At 31.3% G+C, this 11886-nt stretch overlaps 1 pseudogene across 1 annotated transcript; it reads right to left on the bottom strand.

Moving 5' to 3' along the window:
- Nucleotides 1-646: 646 nt before the first annotated feature.
- On the bottom strand, nt 647-1701 carry LOC143543467 (transcription factor HHO2-like; annotated as a pseudogene). The gene is made up of 4 exons (XR_013137078.1): nt 1557-1701; nt 1053-1393; nt 804-999; nt 647-729 (listed from the first exon to the last, which is right to left on the bottom strand). The product of XR_013137078.1 is annotated as a transcription factor HHO2-like (transcript).
- Between the last annotated feature and the right edge of the window lie 10185 nt (nt 1702-11886).

The raw sequence follows: 11886 nt of genomic DNA, 5'->3' as shown, positions 1-11886 counted from the left end.
AACCAGATCCTTTTTCTTTAAAGAAACAGTGACAGCTTATTTTTTAACTCATCCAAATCTTAGGCACAACAAACAATCCTACAAAACATTGGACCAAGAGATCAAAACTTAACACATCAAATTGTCTACAACGATATGGTCAATTCATTATCCAAACGCCCATGGGAATGCCTATGATGTTCATCAACTTGTCTTTCAAGCTCGTTTTAGTTCTAGGAAAATCAGAAGTCGAACTGCTAACTCAGTGGTGGCCGGGTTGCACGAAGGAGGTGGATTATAAAACGCTACGTTTATCCATTGTCACGGCCTTTTCTGTTTTCTACCGTATAATATTATTGCTTGCGTTGTTTTGTTTTGTATAAGGATGTGGTTGTAGAAGGTGGTAGAGACGCTATTGGGGCGTAGACTACTTTTGCATTCTTGATGTCATTGGTTAGCAGATATGTGGTGGCATTGGTTGTATAATCTAGTGGTGGCATCCATATTCGTCCAACGACCACTAGTTGGGGATTATTATGTGTGTCGTAACGTATGCAAGCTATATTTCTGTTTAAAACCAAAATTATAACTAGTTAATTAACTACCAATATGCTAAAATGCTAGTTAATGTTGTGTTGTAATTAGTAAAATAAAATTAACACACAAATTAAACCTGTAAGTGGCTTTTAATTTCATCATTAGTCAGTCCATCCACCTTCATAAATTCCCTTATTTGTTTTGGTGTAGCTACTGCCAAAATTAAAAAAATGTTATCATTTTGATATGTACATGTAATCATGTTTTTTAAGGAAGACAAAACATACCATGAGCACCACCAAGGTGTTGTAAAGCATTAAGGAACCTTCGGTGCAATTCCTGAGACCAACACCTCCTTTCTTACTTATTAGACTGCCCTTTATCTTCATCATTACCTCCGCCATCGGCGGAGGTTTTTTTCTTCAAAAAACGATGAATAGTGCCACATCCATTTCGGTTTTCTTCCATCGAGAACAGCTTCTTCTATTTGAAATCCTAAAAGAGTGAAATATAGTAACACAATTAATCCAATTTTAATCATCAAATCCCAAAAGATCCGTATCACTACTTTTCAGTTTTATATAATCACCAAATGAAAATTTTATATGATTAACTACCTCTTCAAGAGGTGGATCTGGGGTTTGAATTGATAGTCGTGTAAATGCAAGCCAATCATTGCTAGACATGTTCTTAGATTTATGAGACGAATGATGCTTTTGTTGCGGATGATCATCAACATCTTCATCATGTGTAGATGAAGTTGATTTCATGGGGATAAATTCTTCCAAAATTGGACACTCATTAGATATTTGATCAGAATGGCCATTACCAGCGTCTGTGTTCCCCGCGGTCATTTGTTGTTTGCATCTTTCAATAGCTGCAAAGTATATGAACACCAACAAACAAAATCCCATTGTTAAACTTTTCAAATAGAAAAAAATAAAAAAAAACACGTAAAAAAAATATATTAGCACAAGCTACGATTTACCTAATACTGGAAAAGAAAATTTGTATACAGTGAAAAGTTAATGATCATTTACCTTGTGAAACAAGTTCAAGACAAAGCGGAAGCTCACGTTCGAATACTTGAATCTTGTCATGCTCTTCTTCTAAAGCTCGAATATACTCTTGATATTCATGCACTTTCTCTCTAACTTCACTTGGATTATTATTGTAGAAAACCATTCTCTTAATAATTTCCTTAAAAACTATTCCACACGTACTTTTGTTGGATGAGACTGACTGTTAGTTTATAATGGAAATATATAAAGTTGGGATAGTTTTGTCTATGAACATAGGGAGATACGGTTGGTACGAGAAGACAAGGATCTTAACTGGAATTAGGAACAGGAATAAACTTAGTATATGGTATAATTGAAACCGGAGAAATCGAAAGGTGTGGAAGTCGGCGTGTCGTGTATCAAACGGACCTTTTTAAATGTTCATGACTATATATATAAGCACAAATTAAAATAAGATTTTATATAATTTGGATAATTATAAATAATTTTTATGTTAGCTAGCTGCAAATAGCTGTATAATATCATTTTTAATAATTTGGATAATATGCTATATATTCATGCTATATATAGGAGTCAAACAAGTGGATTTTTTCCCTACTATTTTTATCATTATTTTTGGGGTATAAATCATAAATTGATATATTTAAAAATGCTTTTATACAAAAGATGTTTTTTTTTCTATAAATAGCATAAGAATTCATTTGATATTTTTGTGACAATGTTCTTAAATATTTTTTATGAAAACCTTGTTTTATAGAAGATGGTAGCTGCTAAATTTTGTATATTACAACCTTTTCATTTTATTTACTCATTACAAGGTACACTTTTTTTTTAATAATTTTATAACACACAAGGGACAAATATATTTGGATTTAAAGGTAAAATTGCTAAAGATTTTTATGGTGCAAATCCCAGCTATTCTATGATGAGTTTATATTAAGAATTAAGAAACACTAATAAACATTTAGCCTTTACAACTGGAACAAACTATATTAAAACATATCTATCTGTTATATCTAATACCAACAAATAATCTAGAATTATTTTATTGTAGTTCAGAAAAAAAAAAGATCAAGTTAAGGTGTTACTATTATAAAAAGAGAGATCACAAAATATTGAAAATTAATTTATATAGTATACTTATCTTTTAACGGGAAACATAGTTAATGATAAGAAGCATGGGTATATAAATTTGTAATGGAGTTCATGGAAGAAGGTTGGTGGGGGGTAGTTTGAATATTCGACGAAGTAATTCTTATTGTGTTGAGTTTGCATCGAGGTGACCCATTAATATATTGCAGATAAAATCAAAGGTGCCCTCCAATGTCCCTTCTCTTTTTTTTCTTTGTTTTTTACCTTTCTATAGCCTCTTCCTCATTAATCTACATTATCTATAATCGACCTTAAACACTATTAGGGGCCATGGGCATGCCCCCGGTCCTGTCGGCGGCACTTGCCTCCCTAGCTCCGTGAAAAGACTTTCCTGATCAGGGTTATTTGTTAGATACATTTTAGTGTAAATGGATTGATTTATCAATCATTGTAAATCATAATATACATTAAACAAATAAGGGGGTGTTGACTACGTGCATGTTTTAGTTTATTACAATGTTAGGGGGCGAATCCCTGATGAATGGGGTTACAAGGGGGCAACATTCTTGGTAACAGAGTTCAAAGGGCAACGTGTAAGAATAAATATATTTTATATATTTATTTATATGGCTATCATTATCATTTATATAATAATAGATCAAAATTATTAATTATACCTTATTATATATTAGTTTGGTAATTGTTGATGGACCATATTACCTATAATTAACTAATAAAGGGTTTCCCCTTGGGTGTATATATAGAGAGATAAATATTAACATCATAACCTAATCACACACACATAACAATTTTGTGTGCCTCATCTCTCTTCTAAACCAGGTTTCCTCTCAAGAACCCTAACCATCCTTAACTATACATCCTAAAGGGGAACTTGATCAAGATGACAAGCATGTCGGCTACATCATACCCTGCTGCGGTTAGTACTCTTCATGCTGTAACAGGTTCGTAGGTTTAATATTTATCATGTTTTCTATTACTTACATGAAGAACTGATCAGCATGTGGTATCAGAGCGATGTTGATTAATCAGTTCTTCATGTTTTTCCCTAAATCTGGAATTAAAATCGAAGAACGTAAATTTTGATTAAATCCCTAATTTTTTCGGTTTTCATATTTTGTTAAGAAAACTTGTTATAATTGCTAAAGTTCATATTTAAAACTCTAATATATTTGAAATCTGTTAAAAATATGTTTAAGATTTCGATTTCAGAGAAAATTGACTAAAGATTCTTCGAAGATGTTCTTCGTGTTCATCATAAAAACCGAAGAATCACCCTTATTTTGGATGAATCGTAGGAATAAAATATGTTGTTTCCAATTTTGATTGATTTTTATCTATTAAAAATTTTGAAACATGATATAGTTTTATTAGTAAAAGATTTCAAAATATAAGATAATTAAATCAAATCTTTTAAATTTGGAAACAAGATAATCCATTAAAATTCGAATTCCATCTTTATCATAAATTAGTTTATGGGATTTAAAAATAATTGATGGGACAGAATAATTTAAGAGTTAAAAATAGTTTTGGTTTACCAAAATCCCAATGACCTTATAAAACCCGAAAACTCTCATAATCCCGAAAACCCACTAAAAGTCGGGCTCACTAAAATTCCCGAGAACTCATAATTCCCAAGAACTCAAAAGTCTCGATAACTAATTTCGCGAGAACTCTAATATTCCCATAAACTAAACCTAATTAAATGTTTTGTAAATAATTAAATCTTATAAAACTTTACAAAACATAAAAAGCTTAATTTGAGTGAATTTTGATGTATCACTTCTGCCCAAAGGTGATGTGTTACATTTGAGTTTAATTGAAAGCTTTTGTTAATGTTTGCATAACATGATACAAATGTCTCATAATCCCGAAACCCACTAAAAGTCGGGCTCACTAAAATTCCCGAGAACTCATAATTCCCAAGAACTCAAAAGTCTTGATAACTAATTTCGCGAGAACTCTAATATTCCCATAAACTAAACCTAATTAAATGTTTTGTAAATAATTAAATCTTATAAAACTTTACAAAACATAAAAAGCTTAATTTGAGTGAATTTTGACGTATCACTTCTGCCCAAAGGTGATGTGTTACATTTACCATCATTCAAGTTTAATTGAAAGATTTTGTTAGTGTTTGCATAACATGATACAAATGCCTCACTTCTGCTCAAAGGTGATGTGTTACATTTTTATCTAGCAAAACTAGCCCGTGCATAATTAAAATAATTGTCTCACTTCTGCCCAAAGGTGATGTGTTACAATTATTTTGCACACATACTTAAAATAAAATTTAATTCTGCCCAAAGGTGATTTATTTTTTGTTTAAGTAGAACTTTTAATTATAGTCTATTAGTTTGATGTTAATAATAGACATATCACATCTTCAATAAAATATAATAATCCTCACATTAATGATACTTCATTAATCTAATGATCATAAATTTTAATATGTATTATCTTAATATCCCATAACATTACTCTTTATAATTTTCTTCTATAAATAACTATCTTATCCAAATCATTCACTCTAATCTCAAAACACAATTAAATTTTGTCTCAAAAAGAGTTTTAATAACATTTAGCTCTTCTCAATTTTAATTATCCATTAAGACATGATATGACTATCCTACTGCTCTTTCTAATAACAAATGGAATGAGTCAATCATAATGTCTATTACGATAATGATAATCAATAACTTATATAAATAAATGCTATCACTAGAGTTATTATAGATTTAGTTTTTCCTAAGACTAATCAAAATAACTCCCAAGATTCATGCACTCCTTAAGAATTCTAACTATAAGGTTAGATGGTATTATTGAATATATCATAATGTACAATCATGACCCATAAAATTAAGGGTTCGCACATGAAAATAAGTACAATTTTATAGTACATTACATACTAAAATTTTCAATAGTACAATTTGGTGCATTACGAATCAACTATAACACTCAGAAGTACCAAAGGAAAATGAGTGTGTTGATCAGCAACATATGTACACGAAAATAAATGTCTGGTACTAGAAATAAGATGTTATTCAACTCACTACCACTAAAGCCTAAAAGAGGATAATTCTAAGGTTCATAGACAAAATACAAGTATTACTTCCAGCTCTAAGTTCTCTAAGGATAAGTCTCATTGGAAAAGTATGTCATTAGATTAGGCATAAGCAACAAGACTATCCATAATCCAAAAGAACATCTGGCTAAAACAGTAGTCATATATTAATGATATTTAAGTCTGCTAATCCTAATATTCCAATTAACACGTGATAGGTTGAGTCTAGTTATATGAGTTTCTTTACTGATATCAACAAATAACTAACATGAGTGTTGGTGACAAAATTTAAATGTTAAGGTTATTAGAACCATGATAAACTATCTTCTAATTACGTTTTATGATACCTTAAATATTCTGGAGATTAATCAGAATTTAGTATCATACTTAAGCTACAATATGACAGTTATGAGGTTTGCATAGCCAACATAAAGTCACTCTTACCTTAAACTCTCATATTATTTGTTATCAATATCTAGATTGAAACATTTGTAAAATAGAACTAGATGATATTATATACTTTCATAACTTTTGTTATCATGCAAATAAAAATTTAACAAAAGACAAATGAGACCTATAAAATTCATCCATTAAAACCAAATTTCATGAGAAATCATGACACTGTTGACGAGGGTGATTTTTCATAATCTCATTCTTAGTGATTTAAATCACGTGTTAGATGCCCTAAACATTATTTGGCTTAAAAAATAAGTATGGGTCCACCAGAAGTTATATTTCACTTACATGCGTGGAACTTATTCAAATGGAATGTTCAGACATAATTCTTTATCATTTAAAAGGCTATTTACTTGTATCAAATCTGTCGTCTATGATCCACGGTCTTAAAGAGATCCATTCTTATACGATTTCTTCTAAATATGTCCCTAAGTTTACTATGACATCTGGACGTTAACGAAATCAAATCAAGTTTAACATATATATAAACAAATTCCTACGTCACGTACATCATTGAAACTTCTCTTGTATTTTTCGTAGAGATATTAAAGATCAGTGGGAGCCTTAAGTGTCTCAATCATAACTTACAAGATTTGCAAGAGGTGGGGGAGTGAAAATTTTATATTATCTCAATTACACCTCTTGTACAAGACACTGTTCCATCACAACACTATTATATCAAAACTTATCTCTTTAGAATTTACAATCTTTTACAAAAGTTTCATTGTTGCTTAAAGTGGGCAAATTCGGATTTCTTACCAAACTAATCCTCAACAAGAGAAACTCCAACAACTTATATTATTAACTTGTTTCTCTGTTAGAATCTATTGGTCTATAAATATTGACCCTAAGCATGCTAATTTCTTAAAGGTTTCTAAGGTAAGTGGGAGCAGTAAAAGTCTTTATAATGACTTGTTAGAAGTACAAGAGACAGGGGGAAGAGAGATATTAAATTTTACTCCAATTAAACCTCTTGCACACCATAGTGCGCCAAATCTTACACACTTAGAATCCTGAAAATGATAGCAACCTAACTAAGAGCTAATCCATAAAACTGAGACTTTTAAAATTACCCAATAATCAACTTAGGAGGCCATCTAGGTTTTAAAACCTACTAAATTTTATGCTTATGTAACCTCCCTAACTAAAGTTGAATTGGATGTTGGAAAGTTTAATGATCATACCCCTTATAATTAAACCACTATCATCAATCATAATTGACTCCATAAGTCGCTAACGTTTTGAGATTTAATTGAATCACCTAAAGGTATTCATAACTAAATTAAATCCTAACACAAACGTTAAGACAAAAGAATCATGATTGATTGTTAAAGGTTACATTCAAGGAGAAATCAATTATCAAAGAATCTTCTTACCTATATCACAAAAGATTTCTTTAAGAATCATTATTGTTCTAGTAGCTTATAATAGTTAAGAGCTACATTAGATGAACATTAAAACAACTTTCTCTAACAAGCGACTTACATATTTATATGTTCATAACACAACCTAAAAAGTTATAAACTGAAGGTTAAAGAACATTTAGTCTATAAGTCAATAAAATCCATATATGGGTTAATGTAAACATCAAAATGTGATGAGATCTTTATACAATTATTTTCATCAAAGACCTAGTGGATTAATGTACCTACCTCAAGATGAGTGGGAGCAACTAAAAACAAACTTGTCCTTATATAGATGACATTCTTCTGACAAGTATATGTTACATAAGTCAAAGCATTGTTCACACACTTTGATATGAAATATCTCAAAGATATCCCTTACATAATAGATATCATAACATTCTGAGATAGACCCAAAGGGACATTAGTTTTTTTCTATAAGTTTTATCTTAAATGGGTCCTTACACATGTAACAAATAATATTGCTCTATTTAGAGGATAATAGGATCATTGAGATTATTACCTTATGCTTCATTAAGTAGAAACCTTATATAAGTTCAAGTCTATACTCGTTTAGATATTACTCACTGCAACACACTAGATATGTCTAGATTAATGTGAAGCATTTAAAAAGAGTATTAAAATATCTTTAAAAGAAACGAAAGACTAAATTTAAAAGAAGAAGTGAGAATTCAAACCGGTAAATTACTCTAAACTTTGTCATATTCAAAAATAAGAAAATGTAATTTTCGGGATATATTCTTATGTCAGTAGACAAATCTATCTCATGGAGGAGTCATAATGAACTGATAACAACAACCTAAGTCATAACGACATAATATGCTGATTAATTAGAACGTTGTTGTCAATAAATGTTGTTGAACATTTATTAGTGGACTCATAAGTTTTTATTAAACTCCATATAAATTATATATTGAAGACTTATTGTGATAAAGTCAGTTACTATGTTTTCTCAAACAGTAACAGTTTGAGATGTGCTGCATTAAATTTTGATATGAAATTAATTATTCGTTTATGAACGAATTGAGGAATTTAAATTTTCATATCGAATACATTCATGATATGCTTAAGGATCCTATAACTAAAGGTCTATTACCCATAAGTATTATGAAAGCGCTTATAATCATGAGGGGTTTATTAATGGCCGCGTACAACTGCATATCGTAGTATGAATGATTAAATATTAAATTTCCTCATCAGTTTTGATTTTGTATGTCTCTTAATATGTTCTGCATGCATAATGACATATAGACTAATTATTATACAAATCAAACGTTTGAAGGGCTTACTTGAAAATTTTGATCATAACTACTTAGGTTTTAAATAAGGACTGCAGTATGATTAATGGGGGTCTTGAGCTGATGTTCAATTCAATAACTGTATTTCTCTGCTCCAGTTTAAGTTTAAAGCTATAATGAGTGTTAACTCCTGATCAGGCTTGTCTAATACTCATAATAAATGATTACTCGGCCAAGTGGGAGAATGTAAGAATAAATATATTTTATATATTTATTTATATAACCATCATTATCATTTATATAATAATAGATCAAAATTATTAATTATACCTTATTATATATTAGTTTGGTAATTGTTGATGGGCCATATTACCTATAATTAACTAATAAAGGGTTTCCCCCTGGGTGTATATATAGAGAGATAAATATTAACATCATAACCTAATCACACACACATAACAATTTGTGTGCCTCCTCTCTCTTCTAAACCGGGTTTCCTCTCAAGAACCCTAACCATCCTTAACTATACATCCTAAAGGGGAACTCGATCAAGATGACAAGCATGTCGGCTACATCATACCCTGCTGCGGTTACTACTCTTCATGCTGTAACAGGTTTATAGGTTTAATATTTATCATGTTTTCTATTACTTACATGAAAAACTGATCAACACAACGTCCTTTGCTAAGGTCAAGCCAAAGGCAGTTACCAAACACTAATATGTATTCCTTGTTCATTAGGTAGAACGCTAATTCTCTACCTCACGTATTTCACTCTCAAAATCACATACTCGTTCTTGATCTCGTCAGAGTCTATCTGATTAAAATATTTGGAGAATCACCAAATAATTTCAACCTGAGAGTGCAAACGACTCTTAGATAATCCAGGTTATTCAATCTAGAAATTCCCCAACGTTATTCCCCAATTCTCTCGAGCTCCCATGGTAAAAAAATTGGACGTTAACTAGCCATTTTGAAGAAATCATGGCTGTAAAAATCGCGCCTAGACTCTGAGTACTCAACGAGTAATCCCCGCCAAGGCCGTGTTCTCAGTGAGCCATCCCCGAGTACTCTTCGACTAAGGCTGAGTACTCCCAACTACCCAGTCGGCCACCTAGGCTCCGCCTAATGACTTTTGCAACCTTGAAAGAAAATATACGTAACTTATAAAAACCAAAATATTCGCCAATAAATGTCAATCTATTTTTCATTTTTATTTTTTTTTACTTTTTTACACCACTCTCAAATCACACTCAAATTCCATCCCACATTTTTTTTCAATAGGTCAACTATTGTCTCCATCAAATTCTGATGATGAAGCTTTGGATGAGAATGTTGGGCTAAATTATAGGTGTTATGGACTTATGGGCTTATGGTCCATTATATTTGAGGCAGCAGTCGTGGATCTGATTAACCTTCAATACCTGTAGAGTAGTACTATATTAGAATAAGAAAGTGTATTATGTATATATGATATACATGTATTTATAGATCTCGAATCCCTTGAAAAGTTATGTTTATTTAATGTTTTGAGTTCGTTTTAGTTCGAGTTTTGTTAATCTTTTATTAATTAAGGTTTTTGAGTCAAAGTTTATATGTTTATCATCTTTTAAATCGTTTGGTGTCTTGAATGTTAAGCTTTAATTCTTTCTATTATTTCGTGAGAAGTTTATGCTCGTTTTGATCGTCAATGATTACATGATTGCTTCACTAATGTTTTATTATGTTTTCATATGTATGGTGGCTTAAGAGAAGCTAGGGAAGCAAGGTATAGAAGATTCAATGTTACTTGGAGTTCAAGAGAAGATTAATCAAGATTTAGCAACAAATAAGAAGAAAATAACAACAAAATCCGTATGCCACCCTCTAGGGGCGCCGCGGCCCGTGACGGCAGAAGGGAAAAGGCCTAGGCGCGGCGCCTAGGGCCCCCTGTTCATCCGTTTTTGCAAGCCCAAGCCCGATATTTCGATATATAAACATCATTATGTACCTAGCCAAAGAGAGAGGGATTGCAGCCGATTTTCTAAAGGTTTAAGCTAAGTTTGGAGAAGTTTTGGAGGCTAGGAGTAAGGAGGATCATCAAGCTTTCACACGATTGTTCAAGAGTCGATTAAGAAGGGTTCTTTCGTTCTTCTTCACCATCCTTGTTCAATTTATATCATGATTCTCTTTTGTTTACTTGGTTTTAGTTATTTGTCTTTGATTTTAACTATGCTAGGCTAGACTTCATGTCTACCTAGGTTTGATGAACATGTTTGAGACTTGATTTTTGCTTTGGACTTATGCTTTGATTATGGTTTGTTGATTTAATAGTAAAAGACTTGATTTTGCTTTCATGATGCATATGAATGTTTATTATCTTGATTGATTGTTGATTATAGCTTCACATGGATTTTGTTTTCTATTGATTGTGCTCTTTAGATCTTAGGGTTCATGTTTAATCTTTACTTGGTGTTTTGATTATTATGGTTGAATAGGCCTATTAGATCATAGAAGCTTGTTGATAGTTGGTTAGGGTTTTAAATGTTTTGCTAAATTCCAATAGCTGTGAGGTGAGGAGTTGTTCATGTGTCTTGGTCAATTGCATGCTAAGATAGATTGTGACAATATTCTTGCTTTGTGCGTTGATCCTTGTTCATGATGTCATGTTAGTTTATCAAGTTATCTAGAGTTTTGTGTTTCGTAAGATTGCTTGCTTTAGATACTATTAATTAACCCTATTTGATAACTTTGCGGAAATCAGTACTACTGATTGCTTAATAATCTAATAATTGTTCTTTGGGATTTCGCTTGATTCAGTCAAGGGTCCTTAGGTTTTTGTTAGATGAACATGTTTAGAAATCAGTTTTCATAATCATGTTATTTGTCCATTGCTTAATGATTGTTGATACATGGGATTCTTACCTAGGTAGATTCCTTCTCTGATTGGTTTCGATCTCGTGATTAATTGCTTGTTTTCTCGTTTACTTGTTTAATTGCTTTCTTAGTTTAATATTAGTTCAAAAACCCCATTTAAACATTAATAATAAATAGTCGTGTCGTAAGTCGAGTCTAATT

The sequence above is a fragment of the Bidens hawaiensis genome, unplaced genomic scaffold (genome assembly GCF_021521415.1).
Source record: "Bidens hawaiensis isolate Kalapana, Puna unplaced genomic scaffold, B.hawaiensis_p1.1 tig00013123_1, whole genome shotgun sequence".
Lineage (NCBI taxonomy): Eukaryota > Viridiplantae > Streptophyta > Magnoliopsida > Asterales > Asteraceae > Bidens > Bidens hawaiensis.
The sequence above is the reverse complement of the archived record's forward strand: the minus strand, read 5'-3'. Positions and strand labels throughout refer to the sequence as shown.